Source organism: Epinephelus fuscoguttatus, linkage group LG4, assembly GCF_011397635.1.
Source record: "Epinephelus fuscoguttatus linkage group LG4, E.fuscoguttatus.final_Chr_v1".
Classification (NCBI taxonomy): domain Eukaryota; kingdom Metazoa; phylum Chordata; class Actinopteri; order Perciformes; family Serranidae; genus Epinephelus; species Epinephelus fuscoguttatus.
In genome coordinates, this window is record NC_064755.1 from 20,321,474 (window position 1) to 20,341,416 (window position 19,943).

The window sequence follows — 19,943 nt, forward strand, 5'->3', positions numbered from 1 at the left end:
GCTCTGTGTGCCACATGCCCATTTTAGCTGGTATGTAATTTTGAAGTCCTTACACTGAATGGCTTCTTTGATTGGCAGTAAATTTTGTATAGCTCAGAGCTACCGTAGTGGCCGCAGAATACTATTTTTTAGACAGTTTTAATTCTTAATTATAAGGACAAACTTTGGACACTGTAGATCATCTGCTTGCTTGCTGTTTTGTAAAACCTGTACAGTGCTGGAGCAGTTTCACGTCTCTTCTACTGTATGATGTGCATGTGTGCCAGATTTCTGGGCTTTGGCAGCTGACGTGAAAGCTAAATCAGAGTCAGGCTGGCTCACGTTTATTCTTCAGAACCATCCTGCATGATGTGAGGGTTTGGATAAAAGAGTGAAACAGATGGAGAGTACCATCACAGGCCGAGTTTTTTTTTTTTTTGTTTTTTTTTGTGCGTCACTGCTTGGTATCAATTTGTCCCATGAAATGAATGTCAAACATGGTCAGCAGTAGCTCTGAGGTTGTAGATCAGGAAATTATACCACAGTTGTTTCCAGTGACATTGTGATTACTGGCAATGTGATTGTGGCTGCCAGGCACTCTAATGAGAGTCAGTGTCTCCCACAGCCTCAGGCAGAGCTTCTGAGTGTCGAGGAGGGCCTTAGTGCAAGCAGTATGTTCAGCCATATTTTGGTGACGCAACGATTGTTTGGAACACACGCAACATTCATATGGATAATGTGGTTTGTTTCTTTGAACATTCTGATGCTTAATTTCTACCACAGCCACCTTTCAAGACTACAGGACGTGAGTGTTGATGTACCCAAAAGATTCTGGGTGGAGTATCGCTTTAAGTACATCATGGAGAAAGAATGACAGGCTGCAACATTTAGTTCTAGAGTGCTTTTTATGAGAATCTGTGTGTGCTTGTATGTGAGTGTGTGTTAAGCATATGCGTGGAGATAGATAGCCTCAAGGCCACCGAAAGCAGTGTGTGTGTGTGTGTGTGTGTGTGTGTGTGTTGTTTTAGCTTAGATAGTGTTGAGTGTCCATTTAAGTGGTGTTGAATGGGTAGTGCGGAGGGTGGTGAGAGTGGGCGTACTGGGGATTAGTTTGGTGTTGATATCCCAGTGAGGAATTGCAAGTCCCTAATAACTGATGAAACTACAACTGACCGTGAGGGCGCTGACTTCAAGTTTGAAGCATTGAAGTGTCGGAGAGTGATCGGTGGGAGATGCACTGGAGGGAGAGAGCAGCAGATAGGGACGTGGTAGGGGGATTGAGTAAGCAGTGATGTGCTGAGGGAGGAAAGAGGAGCAGGATGCCACCATCTGTTAGCCACATGCACACCCCACAGCAGTCACATAAATCTCAGCCCAGCTCAGCAATGCAAGGCTGCATTCCGCCAGGCTAAACGTGCACTGGCTAGCTACCTCCACAGAAATGTGCGGCTCATGTGACGTACAGATCCAAGCCATACATTCAGCACATATACTGTAGCAAAAGGCGGCGAGATGAAACACAACAGATAGACCAGGCGACTGCATTGATTTGGGAGAACTGTGAGAAAACATCTCCAGTGGGAAATTGTGATATTGATGCGTTGCTGTAAATTTAATCATCAGATTGCCAGTGTTGAGAGAATTAAGACAAAACTTGGTAGAACAGTTGCATAATCTTTCTAAATGTGCTACTGTCACAGTAAACGCTTGAATTATAGCTCCTAACTATTGGCTCGAAATCTGTAGGAAAAATACCGCAGCTAGGCAATGGTTGATTTAAAAGTTGTTTATAAAGGCAACGTTCTTCTGTTCTTCTGGTGTGGTCCCTTGGCCCTCCACTACACTAGGAACAGTGGATGTGCAAATACACAGGGCACACGCGCACACACACACACACACACATACACACAGAGTTACAGGTCACCAAGGTCAAAGTCAAGCTCAAGCAGGGGAATGTGTGGATGAGTGGGGTGTTCGTGTGCTGTAAAGAGAGGCTGGAGACTTGCACTGCCAGTTCTTCCTACCAGCCGTGTTTTTTGACAAGTTGCTGTGCTCTAATGATGGTGTGTGTGTGTGACAGCTTCCATTGTCAATGTCACATCTCATGCTGTTGCCCTTCTGCTGTCCCAGGATGAAGTACCACATTCTATATAAATCATTTCAACATCTGCATAACCTGTGGAAGTGTGCTCTCTGTGTTTTGTGTAGTCTCATTTCTTTTTGGTAACTGCTTGTATTTTGTCGATAAAGTATACATAGCACTTAAAAATTGATATTTTTCAATAGGTTGTTTTGTAGATTGTACTTGAAATGAATAGTGCCGAAAACATTGTTAGTAGTGCAACAAGACACACAAACTTAATGTAGTCCTCTGCTATTCTCCAGTCTTCTCATTCTCTTAGCAGTTCAGTAGTCTATTTTACTGCAGGATAACTGCGAGCAGCATTGTTGTACTGATCCTCAGTGTGACTTCTAGATGTGAATGTGACCTTTGAACTTCAGCTGCCCTCTAAAAGTTCAAAATTCAAAGATATTCTCTTTGCCTCCTCCACAAAACTAACCAAATGATGTAAAATCCGTAGTGTCTGGCATTGTTTTGTACTTTCTCAATATCTATGAAATGTTCACAAGTCTGATGACACTTATTACACATTACAGTGTTGTGGAAATAATGCCTTAGAGCGGCAAAGGTTATAAACCTTTTGGTTGTAAGGCATTTTGTTTTTACACATGTTGTATTGTGCACATGTGAAGCTTGTCTTTACATTTGGCCTTCTATACCCTCTTAAAATGGTCCAAGATGTATAGCATGTAAGAGAAACGTGGTCATAAAAACATCAGTTTTTCCATCTTTCAGATACAGACACATTCTTTTGGCTTTTTTTGGTCTGATTTCATGGAACTTTAGATCGATTGAAATCATTGCTGGTGAAGAAATGATATAATAACATAGCGGCTAGAGATGAGTCACCACTAATTTCACGTTCCCTTTCAAAACCCGCTGTTCAATTGTGCCGTTCAAGCGCTGCGGGTGAACGGCACAATTGAAAACGCAGCCAATGAGAAAGCCCAGTCATGACATCACAGTCATGCAGTGTGGCAGATGGATGGGGGAGAACGTTCCAGAAACAACATCAGAAACACTGCAGCAGAAGCAGCAGTTCAACTCTTGTTTCATTAGTGGCCCAGCAGTGATCAGCACAATTGGTTAGTGGGTGGCATCCAGCCAGAGGTCCTGCTTACGAGGCAGGAACACAGTGACTCTCTACAGTTACTTTAGGATAAGGAAACCATAAAATAATCACAGCCCTGGGGTGTGCCATTGCTGTACGTCCATCATCAGTCCTTCATCAGCATACTTCTGCTATGAGGCCACGAGAACCACAGCCAAAGTGGCGGCTTGCCTTATCCTCGGTATATGAAGTGAATGAAGGAACGTCCATCGGAATATAATTGAACACTATGGGGAACACTGCACAGGGACTATGGATCTGAGGTATTGTTCCAGAAACTGTTGTGAGACAGACGATTAATCTCCAATTCTCCAAATACATTAATGAAATGGCCAGCTGATGAAAGTCTCAGCCTGCGAGGTTGCTATTGGTCCAGCTGGCTTTACTCCAACAACAAATTCAGCCAGCTGCCCGGGTGCCAATTAATCCGTGGTTTTAGCTTCTTCCTGCTAACTTAAATCTGGTGTACCATTATCAGAGCTAAGAAATACTGTTGCTAGATGCTTCTCTCTGACTGCCATAGAGATTTATAGCGCTGCGTATCATCAGGATGGACTGATTATGCAGCCTGTCACATGTTCAGTCAGCAGCTGCAGGACAGGGACAGCTGTGACTTCCTGAATCCCAACTACTGAAACTGTTGCCAAGCCAGACTAATCACAGCTGGAGCAATCTCATTCCGATATGATATGAAGCAGCTTACAAGATCTTGAGAAACGTCGACACATTTTATGATCAAGGATATTATCTTGAAAATGGCTGAAAAAGAAAATGCTCAAGGTTGTATAGAGCGTATTTAAACATGTACCGCACAGCTGGTTGAATCGGTTCCAGGTATTTTAGGATTCGGAGCACCTGCCTAGTAGCAACAGAGCGCTACTGAGGGGTTTATTTAACTTATTCAACATCATTGGGTGACATAAAAATGATGAATGGATGAGCAAGAGTGTGTAAATCTATCCGCTCTGTACACCCCATGAAATTAACCACGAAAGGAGCGAAGGGAAGGGCAAAGCACACATCTTCCCCCGCCTTATCAAATAAGCTGTTCAGAGAAATTAGATCATTAGGCGTCTTAGGAGATGATCAAAAGGAACTTAATTAGAGAAACAATAGTGTCATACTGCTACTGGCTATCCTGTGTGTCTGCCTCACAAAGCATAAAACTTGTTCATCTTCCCTCTCTTTATGTCTCCATTTTTTCTCCTCTTCTTCCTTTCATCCTCAGCCAGACGTTTTTGGACATGTAAGATGTAAAAAAAAAAAAAAATGCAGGAAGGAGAAGAAGAAAGAAAGGACAGTTCTAAAGGAATATGGCTCGTATTAATCTGGAAATATTGCTTTACCTCATCTGAACTAAATTACTGGTCTGAACTCGCTGTCCTCAGAGAGCAGGCAGAGCGCCACCGGCAGCCCAGATGGGCAAGGAGTGGTCGGCAGATCTGTCACCGTGACCACGGTGAGCACATGAACCCCTGGTCTGTTGAGCTCTGTAGCTGTCTTTTTATACAGCGGATCAAAAGTGTTTCTTTGTTGTTGTTGGGCTCGGATTTTATACTCAGGGGGCGTCTCTGGAGGGGAATCCAGAAGTTTTGAGACTCTTTCTCTCTTTCTTTGTCCTCTTTCCTGCTATCTTTGTGGCTTTGTGTATTGTTGTGAGGCCAGAAGAACCCCTAAGCAAAGATGTGAAGATAATAAAAGCTGATCTGTTAAAATATTAATGATATCCTTTCAGCTCATGACAGCATTTGAGCAGGTCTATGGATGATTTTTAAGACAGTCACAGTTGTGCCTGGTTGCTGTGTGAGATCCAAGTGCACGTTGCTGGAGGCCATGAAATCTAAAGTTAGAGGAGTGGAGCAGGCTCGTGGTGTGGCTAAAGCTTGCCAAGGCTTGCGGTTTCCACTGGTAAGGAGCAGAGGCAGGCACAAGTGACTGCAACCTCTCTCACTGCTACTCCGAGGAATTTAAAGGTGTGATTGCACGCGCTGCGAGTAAACACTGGCCCATCTGCTCTCTCTCTCACCCATAACTGAGGAGAACTGACACGCAAAAATTTCACCAGGCTATATAGTAAGATAGACAGCAGCCTCGGAGAAACAAGAGAGAGATATATGACTATTGCATAATATCAATGGCCAGTGGCACCAAGTCAAGCAGTGCTTGTTGCTATGATTGCATAACTCCACCTGTCAGCGATGAGGGTGAAAAGTGCTCGAAGGACCTGCTCGTATTAGATGAGAGGCTTTGTCAGCATAACTTTGCTGCAGATGTGTGACAGGGCTTCACACTAGAAAAGCATTCTGTTGTGCCAGTCGGTCAAAAGGAAGTGGTCAGCGGAGGAGGAGGAGGAGGAGGAGCAGGAGCAGGAGGTGTGTTTTTGTTCGTACATCAACTTCACGTTTCACCTTTAACAAATTTACAGGACAGAGGAAAAGCTGTGATTTATCTCCAACGATAAATTACCTTGCACATGCCCCTGACATCAGTCTCTAACATAAACCAGCAGGAGGGTTACAGCAGTTATGACCGACAGTGAGTGAACATGCTCACACTTCAGTCACTATACCAAAACATATGCGGTACATACAGTGCCCTGCTGTGCATCTGTATTTACATATTACAGTTATGGGTAACCAGATGATAGTAACAACCGTTTATTAAGAACTGATTGTAATTGTGAGCAATATAGATGAGAAATGATTGTATATTTGTAGTAATATTTATTCACAGTAGCTTTTTATCTTCAGTGTTATTATTTGTGTTTGTGTTAAAGAAATAAAAATAAACTCGAAATTAAAAAAAAGGAGGACAAAGGCTCAGCAAATTAGACATGCCAGAATAAAGCTGTAACAAACTGCATTATCCTCATCCCAGTCTATGTCTATTAATATTGAGTATCTGCCCATACAAAGTGATATTAATATTTTCCTTTATAATACAACTGCACAGTGCTTACATTGTATATTAGTGAACAAACAGTTGATGTGTTTGACAGCTGAAAAGCTCTGCATTATGACAAGATAGCTCACATCAATGCCTTTCTTTGGTTTCATCGGTTTCCCATGCTTATATTAGTTTCTATAATGTCCATATGTTTATGTTATGCTGTATATATGGAGACAGGAGCGTCAGTGTTGATCTGTTGTGGCAGGAAGGTTTTAAGGAGTTAGACAGCATGATCAAAATATTGAAGTTCACATGCAGTTTCACCAGAAGTACGTAAGAGGCATGATACTCTTGAGAAATGTCCCTGAGGTAGAGGCAAAATTTGTGTTTCTTTTTTTTTTCTCTTAAACTCAAGCATGTAAGGTGTGTTAGTGCAATAGGATATTTTTGGCAGCTGTTGGACCCATAGTCGAAATGATTACACCAGTCGAAGGGTCAGATATGGGTTGAACGTCACGTAAAAAATGGCTTCATTGGGTTTAAAGCTGAGCTCAGGCTGTGGACATCCCTGCTCTACATGCTTCAAACACAAGTTGTACACACTGTGGACACACCATACTGGTGGAAGGAGTAGTCAAGGTTTGAGACAATCTGGGATAGGACCGAATGCCATAAAATTGCTGCATTTCTGAAAAGTTAACACACATTGATGCTGGAAGAGCAGAGTGTGTTGTGACAAGTTGACAGTGCGGGCTGACATACTTCAAGATGTTGCTGGTGTGTGCTGCCCTTCGTCGTCAAAGTTGCAATACAGTGTGAATTTTATTTTTCACTCCTTCTGCCATTTCTTCTTCCAAGTTAAGTATTTTGCTCCTGATAGATCTGATCATCTTTTAAGCGAACAACTTTTATGATATTTTAGTTTCAAGGAGTTTCAACTTGCTGTCACACTATCATCAAATAAAGTCTGTTTTCCAAATAAAGTCAGTTTTCCAATGTTGAACTGCTTCTACCTGCACACGCTCAACCTCCACCACCCTCACAAACTGTGTGCATCTGACAATCTGAGCTAAACTGTGGGAGGTATGTGGTGTAGCATGTGCATTGATATGTCTATAAATGAAATGAGGGCACTGGACACCAAGCGGACAGTAGATGTGGAATCAGTTTGTTTCTTCCTTCCTCTTTGGAGCTCCTCCACCCATTCTGTCAGGTGGCTGTATTTGAAGCAGCAACACACATCAACAGTGTCTTGACGTATGTCATCGCATGTTGTCGGCTTGTCATGATACATTACAGTCATATTTTCCAGCATCGATGCATTTTTAAACGCTTGCCCCTGGACTGGCTAATGTCTATATTGCCTGGTAAATGGTACAGCATCAATTGATAAAATAGTACGCCACAGATGTGTGATCACTCAAACTGTCTCACAACAAGCCTGCCTTACACGGCCACAAAGCAGGCACGCCCCTGCTTCATAGGAGAGGTGGATTCTGGTCAGTGTCTCCCGTGTTTGTACATTCACCTGACTTGCTTATAGCTGACCTCTGACCTCAGGAAACACATCCCCGTGGGAGAGGGAAATGTGCCTGTGAGAGGCCCGCTCGTGGGCGGCGGAGTGGTTTTATACACAGACTGGCATTATCTGCATCTCCTGCTCCACTCAAAGGACAGGGCCACTAAATATACCCTGTGAGGCCTTCCCAGGCTCCTCTGGGCTGGGGAGATGCGGCCGCTGCTTGGGCCGAAGGCCAATGACATGGCTGCCGACCTCCACGGAAAGTATTTTTAAGGTCAATTACAGGGTACAGTGCCTTTAGATGGCCGACTGGTGCTGAGGAGGCCTCATATTAAAGGTTTATGTGGAGAAGGACCAGAGAAGTCTGCCTTAGCTCACCCCAGCTCCCATTGTTACCACACACCCACTGAGACAGTGTACTCTGAAGGATTCATGGGGTGATGCGTGTAGCACGTGTGTGTGTGTGTGTGTGTGTGTGTGTGTGTGTGTGCGTGCGTGCGTCCGTGCGTGCATGCGTGCGTGCGTGCGTGTGTGCGTCAATGACTAATACTCCAAAGTGTGTTTAAAGAGGATTATTTGTGTGTTTGACACAGTAACACTCATGTATGCCAATTTATCTAGAAATTCTTGTGAATTCTGCGGTCATTCGAGGTTATACTGTGGTCAGCATCCCTCTAACAGATAATGTGAGCACTCCTCAAGAAGCCTCAGTGCAACAAATCATAAATGACACTCTGCAGAAACACAAACATCACTGGTCTCAAATTAGATGAGTCATAAGCATTTGCTTTAAGTCTGTGACCTTTTTTTGCCTTATTAGCTAGATATGGCTTCCTGCAAGCTTAACATTGCATAAAGCTTACAGTGCTTATAATTAAAGGATAGATTCACATTTTTCCAAGTCTTTCTTAAAACGGCATTCAGGGGCCCATGTGTTCATTGAACATATGAAAGAGTTTGAAAGAGTTATTGGTCACAGTAATCATTCATCCTGTCCATACAGACCGTGAAAAAAAACCCCTTCTGAAGTCTGAGATAGTTAAACCAAGTGGATATTTTTCCAAAGTTACATTCCTTTTAAATTCACCTCTTTGTGTTACTATCCCTCCACCACAGCTCAGCAAGGAAACACTGAGCAGGGTAGCACAAACACGAAATTTTGCTATGAATAGATTGTAAATGTGGAAGATCCCCACTTGATTTGAATAACTCATGCTGAAGTCTCATATTAGCTTTGATTGAACTATAATTCCAATTTTGTAGAACTTGACCTCCATTTCTTAAACTGGCACTGGAGAGGGATATCTTTATGGCCAGTATGAAAAAGATTATTGATTACAGTGACCAATAACTTTTTCCCAAGCGGCAACAATCCAGAGCTGAATAATAAAACCAACACCAAAGAACAAAAAACTGCAGTTCATCAAATGGCCACTTGAGGCTGGCTGTACAAGCCAGTCAATCCCCATAGACACTCATGTTAAAACACCCAACTTTACAGCAGAAATAAGTATGTTTACAGCCTAGTACAGTTTTGGTCTCTTTAGCTGATTTCCCCCTTCATGACAACTGTATGGGGTGTGAATTTTTGTATAAGAAAAACCAAGATGGCGGCCAATACACCAAACTCAAGGCTTCAAAACAGGAGTTCATGAACCAATAGGTGATGTCATGGTTTCTATTCATACAGTCTATGCTTTTTCCTTGCACATTATGCACATGAATTTTGTTTAAGAGGTTCCAATTTTTTGATATCACAGTATTAATTATAGCGGTTTATATGGTGGTACTTACGAAATCACTTTTCAGTCAGCAAGCAAGCAGGCTTTATAATATCTGACAGGATCACAGTCTCAACAGAGAAAGCATGTAGCGTTTTTGTTCATACAGACCGATGATAACCACAGAATAACAAACACACTTTGTTGCTCATTAGAGAGCTTATCTTAATCCTCCACTCCCACACATTCGCTCACACACTCACACAAGCCCCATTCTCTCTACACAGGCCACACACACAGCTGACCGGCGCTCAATATAAATGAACATCCAGCGAGATGATTTTGGTCCTTTTCATGGTTCATTCCAACACGACTCCAGCCAGCCATAAATACAGGCCTGTCAAAATGTGTTCTACCCCACAGAGAGGGGAGTGGTGGAAGGTACAGTAGACACCATTCACCTCTCTGTGTGTTTGGAGGGGGCAGAGGGAAGGTTGGAGTTGGTGGCTTTGGTCTCCACGAAGAGTGAAGTATTGATGGGACAAAAGTGAGGGGAAGGATTGAAAGGCCTATTTGTGCAGATGAGGGCCGGGCATCTCTGTGTTTGGTTTGCTGTGGCTCTGCTACAGTTCAATGGCAGCTCTATCCGCTCTTCTCTATTTCAACCCAGACGCCTTAATAAAGACAAAATAAAGGCACCGGAAGATGAAACCTAAAAAGGAAACAAACATCAATATGTGTTTTAGTATTTAACTTTATCACTTTATCACTGTGCTCCAGACATAAATGACATTTTCAGTCAGTAACCCTTCAATTAGCTGCAGTTTAGCCTGAGACATCAGTCTAGCGATGCACAGCATAGTGATTATCTTGTTTTCCCTGTGTGAACATGATTAGCAAATGGGTTGGGATGTTTAAGTGTCTTAAGATAAAATTTGTTGCTGAGTAAGTGAAGAAACTTTTTTTTTAAAAAAAATTTCACTTGTATTTGACACACAAGAGAGTATACTAGAAACAAGGGGAGAGAGATGAATATGACAGTCACCATCAGTGCCACAACTGGAATGTAACCCAGGACATTGCGTGAATGTGCCATGGGCTGTAACCTCTCAGCTACCTCAGCTATCTTTTTTTTTTACGTCAGACAAGCATAACAGAAAACTACTATAGATATTCTTCAGTAGTTCATATTTCATCCAACCTGGTCTCACTCCCAACTTGTGGCATGTTTTTGATGCTCCGAGCAGCTGCTGTTGTACAAATATTCGGAAAGTCCACATTGGGTTGGCAGAAGTGGTGGTGGAGGAGCCAAACAAACTCTGGACTTTCACCCTTAAGACCACTGTTTGTGTCCCGAATGAAACCAGTGAAAGTCAGGTGACTTATTTTGATAATAACGTAGTGTGCTAGTATGTGTAGCATACAACGCTAGTGATGTATGTCCCCTGCTGTTACAGTAAGTAAAGCATTTAACAAGCAGAAATTGTACATATGTTGTGAAAGCAGAAGTTTATTTTGAAGAAACTTGCATGTAATGAGTCCAAATTGACACACGCGTCCAAAACTGACACTGGAGGGGATGTAGAGCGTCACAGTTTGACGCGTAGGGTCACTGACCAAGTGTTGGTATTTGACAAGTTGGGAGTGAGAATGTGTTGTTTCATCAGGTCCAGCCAAGATATTTATTGTTTTTCGCAAAGGATAGTTGTAATGAAATCTAAGATTCTTGGATGTGTTTATGCGCTTTTAATTGAATTTATTTGAATTGAATTCTTGCTGACATCAGTACAGGGGAAGATATTTAAGTAGATGCTATGCTCAGAGTAGCATCCCAAGGAATTACATCCATTTTGGATGAGTTGCAATCTCTGCCAAAATTCAGTGCCAGCGTAGGAAGTTGTGTGCCCTATATTTAGCGAGGCAGATACTGTAGTAAAGGTGTGGAGGTCACTGCGATGGAGTGAAGTGAACTTTCATGCAAAATATGTTTGTAGTTTTACTAACCATATTCATGAACTTTTCTTTACCTCAACCAGATGTTGTAGTTGCCTTATCCTCACCATAACCAGGGATGCAACGACGGCAATACTGACCTTGTCAAGGTTTTGTCAGTCTCATAACCCATCAGCTATCGGTCTGACGACAATATGTCTCTGGGGGTAATGGTCAATATTTTGGGGGTACTGGTGTGGTCAGCAGATATCCGAGCCAAGACTTCCTCTTCTGAGCATTGGTCATTTCAGCTTATTTCTATGAACAGATATCTGTATAAGGATGCAAATACATTTTTAAATAAAAGTTTAACAAAAGCTTAATCATCGTCAGACAATAGTCGATGGATCCCAAGATTGCTTTTCAGCCAATGCCTTCTGCCTCCTTCGTTCTCCACTCGGATTACTTAACTGCCACTCAGTCGTGATTGTTCAACACTACTTGGACTACAAATAGAAACCAGAGCACCTCTGATATCAAAATGTTGTACCATTGCTCATAGACTCTGCATGCATATGCAGACATCTGTTCAGAGAGAGATTAAGACTTAGTAAAATTATCAAGTAAAGATGTTCTTGTCTGGCAGTAAGTTTGCTTCAAAGCTATTTTATTTTTTTTGATTAAACACTTTACTTCTATATCTAGGACAGATAAGAGAAGAGAATAGTTTTCCAAGTAAAGCCGAAGTCTCCCTTTGCCCCTCTAAGAAGATGAGGCACCTAGAATGGGCCTTTTCCCCTTTCCTCAACTCTTCTTCTTTCACCTCTAAACCCCCCGATCCGGCCTCAACTGCCCCTGGGAACATCATCACTCCTGGTCCACATGGCCGGGCGAGTACACATCGCCAAGCTGCTAAGTCTACACTGGCTGGGGTGCCCCGTGTTTGCCCTGGGGGAGAGCAAGCCGCTGGGCTTTCTGGGTCAGAAATGGCACACCAGGGTGTGATGGGCTTTGCTCTGCTGGTAATGGCCATCGTAGGTGTGAAATTCCCAGAGCTGAGGCTGACCACTCAGCCCGGCATCTCCAGAACCCAAAAGCTGTACAGACAGAGGAAGGGTCTGGATGTGTTAGACCTTTTGGTTCACCACCATCACCTGTGTCTGAGCTGAAACCCACAGTCTCATTTTATTGGGGCCCTTTCTTGTCTCGGTGCACAAACACACAATGCACTCATAGAACTAGCTTGTAAAATGCTGTATATTCCTGTTTTAAAATCTTAATATTATTGTTTCTATTCGATATTTCAGGTGTGTAGCAGTCAGTGAGTCATGGAATACAGTCAACCTCAATTTCCTTAATTGGGAGTTACAAGAGTGTTAGTGTGGGTGGCGATGGGGAGGCCTTTCATTGGGGCTCTGGGTGTGTCAGCAACATGACCCGAAGCGACCCTGGTACTGTACATCCTCACAGCAGCTGTGGTTAAATAAGGTTGCAGTTATCATTTTTCATCTCTGAGGAAAAACTCTTACTGTACTTTTCAGGCTCTAATGCCATGCAAATGTACATGCATGTCAAACTGTAGTAATTATTGGATAAACACAGACCTGAGGCTTGATCTTTTCTTTAGCAGTTAAGAGCTTCATTGTCAAGTCTTGTTCGAGAGCCAGTTCTGGTTACAACAGAGTAATGACTGTGTGTGCGCTACACAGTGCACCAACATTTGTGGCACACAGCCAGACTGCAACACTTGACTCCACTGTCATCTTGCCATGGCTTCATTGATTCATCCTTTTATTCCTAGAAGTCCAGAGTCCTAAATTTTATCTCCCTGTGTTTTTTTTAGAGATAAAGACAAGCTGCTGTGTAGCTTTATAGAAGGTGAATGTCAAAAAGCTGTTCTCATTGCTATATTTAGCATTAGGGAATTATATTTAGCAATAACTATACAGCAGGTCAATGAATATCTACCTGCAGGTTGCCTCCGGAAAGGTCACAGCTTAATTAGTTTTTTGACCCAGGTATTACTCCCTGAGGGGAGGTTAGAATACTCTAAGCTCATTAAAGGACTTTATATGTTTAGCGTTGGTGTTTTATATGACTTTTTCTGCCACAGAGAGAGAGAGAGTCCATTTAGACACCTTAGACGGTTGGCAGAGTGAGGATATGGGCTTAAGGGTAAAGTATAAATCTGTGTTTTTTTTAATGCCCTGCGTGAACTAAAAATACTTGTTTAGACCAGTTTAACACAAGCCACTGGTGTCCTGATATGCGCAGGCCCCAGGGCTGGGTTTACACAATCTCCATATTCATCCTGGAAATGAGGAGTCGATCTTAGGCTTGCTCACTTTGATACATCTCACAAAGGTTTTCTGTGTTAAGAATACAGAAAGTTCCCTCTCTTTCCATCTGCCTCGACTCTGCTTTCAATTCAGGTCGTTAAGAGTGAAATTTCAATTTCACAACAACCTCTGATTGAATCCTGAAGTCTAATATGATTCCAGCTGCCATCCAAGGGCAAGTTGTCTCTGCGGCACTGCATTCCCTTTAAATCCCATTGTATGTTGTTGTTCCGTTTATGCAGTTTAATTCACTTGCATGCCTATGTGATTCTACCACAAACTATTCTTGGAGTTATTGGCGTTAAGAGGTTTCATTCTGTACTGCAGTAATGTACTTCCCTTTGGGCCCTGCCCAGCGTGGCTGTTTTGCCAGTTGTATATGATGCCTGACAGTCAGACCTTTTTTCCTTTTGCTTTTGAAATCCAATCACAGAGGCAGCCTGTTTTGGCTTTTCTGTAACCTAAAGTTCCTGTGAGGTGATGGTGTTGTTCTTCCCCCAGCCTGCTCTGCATAAAGGATGTTTATAACCCAGTGGTGTTTAGATATTCACCCATATAGCCTTTTACTTTGATATTTAATGTTGGCCTTTTAGGATTAAGGCAGTCAGGAAGACATTTCCTGGTGTGATACAGCTCTCTTTTATTCAAGCTTGAAGACCTTTTATTGAAATCTGCACTGAGCAGCACTGGGGATTCTCATTACACAAGCAGCCTGTCTGTCTTTCGGGGTCTTTGGGGTGAATTAAAATGAAATGAAATGACGTATGTGTGCACCAGATTAAATAGATGATTGAAACAAATGTGTGAGGAATTCCTTGTAAAAAGGATCTCTCTGGAAAAAAAGGAAGGTACAGTAACTTCAGTTATGAAATCAAGAGGCACAAAGGTTCATCCTCCCAAAAACAGAAACAGGGAGCAGAGTGAGAGGAGAAAGATGTTGGGCCAAACTTTCCCTCATCCCTGTCTGTAAATGGACTGTATGTACATTACAGCTCAACTCAACCCCTAGTGGCTGGACAGAATATTGTGTCCTCTCAGTAAATTCCCCCTCAGCCCTAAATCCCAGTTTAAGATCCTGAAATGCAATCACATCTATTGCTGCTATTTGTGGCTGACAGCCTGTCATTACTCTTCTAATGTTTCTTATTATATGGACATTTAGTGCTATTTTTATCTATTTACTATGGTTATGGTAATGACAACACTTGATCACATGGTAGACGGTAAACAAACACCAGCTTTCAGATGTTGGATTAGTTTTTTTTTCAGTCACTAAAGCCCCAGATTAAAGACATAAAATACCGCAGAAGGGCTGCCCGTGGCTCTGGTTTTTGGAGGATTAGTGTTTCTTAGCAGTGAAGAGTACTAAAATGAGTTTGTCTCCCTTTTTTCTGTCGTCCCTGGACTAACCCACTCCAACAGACTCAAACCCCATCCCCAAGCCCCGGCTTTCACCGCCTACAATGAAGGCAGCCTATAACCTAAGTACTGTTTTGTGGACCTGTGTAAATTTGACACCATTATGCCACAGAGAGGGTCTGTGTAGGTGTTAATGCTAGTGTGGGGGATCGCCAGAGATCTGTATAATTCCTGCTTACCTCATCAAGTACTGCCAAAAAAACCCTCCTTCTTTTACTGCATCACACAGCCACAGACGTTTTGGTCATTTTGCTCCTTTCTGTGCAATCCTCCAGTCCTTCATGTTGGTTTAGAGTACAGTGTTTCTCTTGCTTATTCCTGTTGAGCCATCAAGAAACTACTACTGTATCTTAGGCTTGTGTAACTTTATTTGAAGCCAGGACTCTCTTTTTCTGTGAAAGTACTTCAAACGGAACACCATATGCAGTAGTGGTGGTCCTGGTGGACGTAGTGATGTGCTGTGGTGGTGTCTCTTTCTAATTTTCAGCAGGATCAAGGCCCAACTGTCATTCTATGCACTGGAGCCTGACCTACAGCATTCACCAGCAGATTAGCTCTCTCAGATTCCTGGGGAAAACACTACTTTGAACTTTCATTTTTTTGCCATTTCATGTCAAGGACCTACATTTCAGTTTGACCTCGAGTGAACCCGTAACTGTAAGTTGTGTAGAATATAGGCTACTGTGCTGTGTCTGTTTCTCTCTGAAGTCGAGTGAAATCCCCTTTGCTGACACATTTTTCCTAATTACAAGTTGATGTGAAACTTTAAACTTGACGTTTTTACTCTTCCCGTCTTTTTCTTTGCACCTCTCCGTCTGTGCCATGGCTCGGTTTAAGCTGGCAGACTTGGTAGAGCTAGGTTTGTGTGTGGTGGCACTGGGGGCAGGGAGCAGAGCTTGCCTGGGTTGTGCGTACCCAGCCCCTCATAATTACAGACAGTAAACAGCTAGTGCTTTTATGCCTATTTTCCCCGTCTGATGGGGAGAGAGTTCACTTTGGCATAAGTAGAAAAAGGCAGAGAGGATGAGAAGGAGGGGAGCGACAGTCTGAAGATGGACAAAAACTGTCATCCTTATTTTGGGTGTTGACGATGCTAGCCGTTTGGGACGAGTTGGTGAGACTTAGAGACAGGTTTATAGACACACAAACACACAGAGACAGACATTGTCCCCACCCCCTAGGACTCAACACTTCTTCTTGAGCGACAGTCTTTTGATGTGATCTTTTCTTACAGTAGGTATTAATTAGAACTTCCAGCAACCCCTGGTTAAATGTGTCTCGTCTCTTTTGCTCTTCTCCCTAAAACTGTCAGATTGATCATCCGTTCTGCTGTGTGTATTTCTCTTCGAGTGTGTCTGTGTTTTTCTTTCCGTCTGCCTGCCTGTCTGTGTCCTTCACTCTGTCTGTCTCCCCCCTCTCTCCTAAGTGAATCTCTGCTGCCTCAGACTCCTCACTTGGTCCAAATTTAATTCTCCACCCTCTGCTTTCCTTCTTCATTTTACCTCCCATCCCTCACACACACACACTTCATCCTTCTGTACTTATTTTTTAGTGCTTCGCTGGCAAAACTGTTAAGCTGAAACAACTCTGAGGCATTGTACTAAAGATTTCAAAACAAGTTACAGTTTGTGGATTTGAACCATATGCTCTATACCATTCTCTCTGTCTCTTTACGTCCTTCCTCATCTCTCTCTGTCCCTCTCTCTCTGTGCACTGCACAGCCCTGGCAGCCGGTGGGATGGGAGGTTTTCTTTGGCAGTCTGCTCCCCCTTTCTTGGCTGGGACAGGCCCTGGAGCGTGCTACTGGCTGGGAGTGTGGAAGGGAAGGTAGTGAAGGAGGAGGGGAGGCAGGGAGGGAGGGAGAGAGGGCTTGGGAGGAGGGAGACTGGAGGGGTGGAGGCGTGGTCTGCAGCTGGTAATGAAGTCTTCTCTTTTCATCCTCAGAAGGCAGAGTGTGAGCGGACGGGCCCGGGGTCTGCGTGGCTCCACTGCTTTCTCTGCCTGTAAAGTGTGCCGAGCGTCCCTCCGCTCTGCGCTGTGCTGCCTGTGCGTCAGCGCCCGTCTCCCACAGCTGAGAGATACAAAGAGACCGAGTCTGAGAGAGACCGCTACAGTCATGAGGCTTTCCCTTGTACTGGCTCCACAGCATTACTCTTGAGGTAAGACTTGATACTGTGTCCTTCTCCCGTGCTGCTCCTGCCTGACTCTCTCTTTCACTGCTCCCCTTTACTGTCTGTCTGTCTCTGTTGATTGTTGTGGTGGGGGGTGGGGGGTGTAATGGGGGCTGTCCGGATTAGGCCCCTCCCACTTTGAATGTGCATGTGTATTTGTGTGCACATAACTGTATGTGCAGTGGTAGGTAGGTGTGTGTTTGTGCATGTGTGAGCATGCACACATGAATATACCGTATGTGTGTGTTTGCACATTTCCTACACTGTTTATGTATGAACGCAGACTGAGTCAGCATTCACTGAAAGGTTTATGTTAATGGTGACAAATGGCTCCTACTGGTCAGGCAAGGAAGAGGGTCAGACTGGGGCTGAGACATTCTGGAAAGAGGAAAATGGGATATCAGTTATGGGATGGGAACTTTAGTAACAGTTGACTGGAAGTGGATATTCTCTGATAAATCCTTTAGTTTCCACAAATGCTTTTGTTGTCAGGCAAATTTACGGTCTCACTGTTGACTTTTATTGTTGGTCTGGGCTAGTGCTTAGTGTAATATACCGCCATACAGTGACACTACCCCCTAATTTTAAATGAGCTGTTAAATCTCATACAGTGCGGTGTTGCTGCACCTGCATGCATGCGGACACGTGGGGAGATATTTATTTGCACTGTTGATTGCTGTTTAAGGCAGAAGGATGCAACAGGTTATTGGGGCTCATCTCTGTAAATAAAAAAGGACAGGAGACAGTCTGTACTCATCTGCAGCCCAGTGACACCAGGCTTTGAAGTGATTTCAGTGGATCTGTCCTCCTCCCCGCTGGGCAATTCAGATCCGGCCTGCGACTCACTCACTTTCATCCACATTCCCTTGGAAATCCATCCATCTGTATTCTCTCACTCACCTCCTTCCTGCTCCCAGTCACCCCATGAGTTCTTGCACCCTGATACCCCTCGGTGAGGCCTTCACCTCCTATCAACACCTCCCTCACTCTCGTAGACAGTATTCCTACGGTTTTATTCTCCATCCCCACTAGTCAGGCACGCTTCTGGGGAACGGGTCTTTCCGATACCTCTCCCGGAAAAAAAAACCTAAGCGACTTTCCATTAGTTTCTGCTGGGCCATGAGAATTATGGTTTCCCAAATGAATAGTGTACAGGAGCCCGGCTTAATTGAAAAAACACAAGCATGGTCTGCCATGAAGGAGACGGTCCTTGTGTCACTGTTGAACTGTGCGAATGTACTTTCCAGAGCTGGCGAGGGGGAGAGAAAGAGAGAGGAAAATACAAAAAGAGCATGAGATAGAGGACAGACAGAAGGCTGAGGCAAATAGAATTATGAAATGAGAGTGTGGAGAATCAAGAGGACTGATTGAAAACATTGCGGGTACTTTACAATGTAGATTTGGAGGTGATTGCAGATGAAACATTAGGGGTTATAGAAAATGATATAAAAATTCCTCTGAAGGGGACCAAGAGAAAAAGAAAGCAGTGCTATGCGTGTGAATTTCCAGTTTGGCTTCATCTGGTCCGTCAGTCAGGACACTGTGTATTAAAGAGGGATTTTACTGGGATAGAACGGCAGAAGGAAGTCATCATTAGACTGTTTTCTGGTCATTAAGCCCCAAAGGGCAACAATAGACCCCACAGTAAAACCTGCTGGATTGCAGTCCAGCTAACAGCAGCATCTCTCATGATTTTCCCAGCAGGGAGTCATCATAACATTTAACCCCACTGAAGCTGTCTGGCCAGCTGTGAGTGCCTGCATTGCAATCAGCCCACCAGAAAGCCTTTAGAGAATTATTTTCTATGCGGCTGCACTCACATATGAATGATACTTGACATAGCAATATCTGCCTCGTTACCTTTTATTGTGTCTGCTGTCTCTGCTGCCTCCCCCTCCTCTGTCTCTCTTCACCCCCTGCAGTCTATCTCCCAGCCTCTCTGCTGTGTTTGTGTGATATGTTTGTGAGGCAACCCCATATGGTGATGATTGAGACCCTGTCATTGGTTCAGATGGCACATTTGTCACACACATGTTTGCCAGCAGCTGCTGTTGCTAGGGCTCGAGGAGCTGCAGGGGAAAGCATCTCTTGTTGACTTCCTCACTGGGTGGCTCCAGTGTTTGTTAAGGGTACTGTGACCCCTGACCCCGCTACCACCTCCTACCTACTGCACATTAATGTAACTCTAGATTCCCTGAAAGCCTGCACTGCCCCCCTGCTCTTCCACCACACTCAGGCATGCATGATTACCAGGAGAGAGAAATATGGAAAGATCAACACTTGCAACATTAGGTCTTGGTTAAAGTGAGTCTTCAAAGGAAACATCCACAGGGATTCTGTGATGAGAATGTATGCAGGCTGGATGACCTCACTGTAACCAGAGAGAGTGTGTGGAGACTGAAGTGTGAACAGAAAGATAACACTCTAAGGAGAGACACATTTGTATTTTCATCTTAACTTACGACAGAATATTAATCATAATCCCCCCAGCAGGATACGGTGACTAAGTGCCTACTCTCTTGGAGTATTAAATCTACTTCTGTGTCTAAGGAGCATGATAATGGCTACAAGGTTGGTTTACTATAAGCTCAGCAGGTACCGTCCAGACTAGTCACTACGGTTACATAAGACCTGGGAGGTTATTCATCCCTTAATTCCCATGTGGAGTGATAGGGTCACGACCTCTGACCTCTCTGTCTTGCTCCTGACTTTCATTAGGCTTCAGTAGTGAAAGCTGA

General features: G+C 43.6%; 1 protein-coding gene across 7 annotated transcripts in view; it reads left to right on the forward strand.

Annotated features, from left to right (window-relative positions):
* Positions 1–19,943, forward strand: part of LOC125887129 (zinc finger protein 469) — a 230,937-nt gene that overhangs the window by 168,989 nt on the left and 42,005 nt on the right. For all 7 annotated transcript variants that reach the window (XM_049573685.1, XM_049573686.1, XM_049573684.1 and 4 more), the window contains one exon: positions 16,979–17,193. The gene's annotated coding sequence lies outside the window, so the exon portion shown is untranslated. The remainder of the gene's footprint in view (positions 1–16,978; positions 17,194–19,943) is intronic.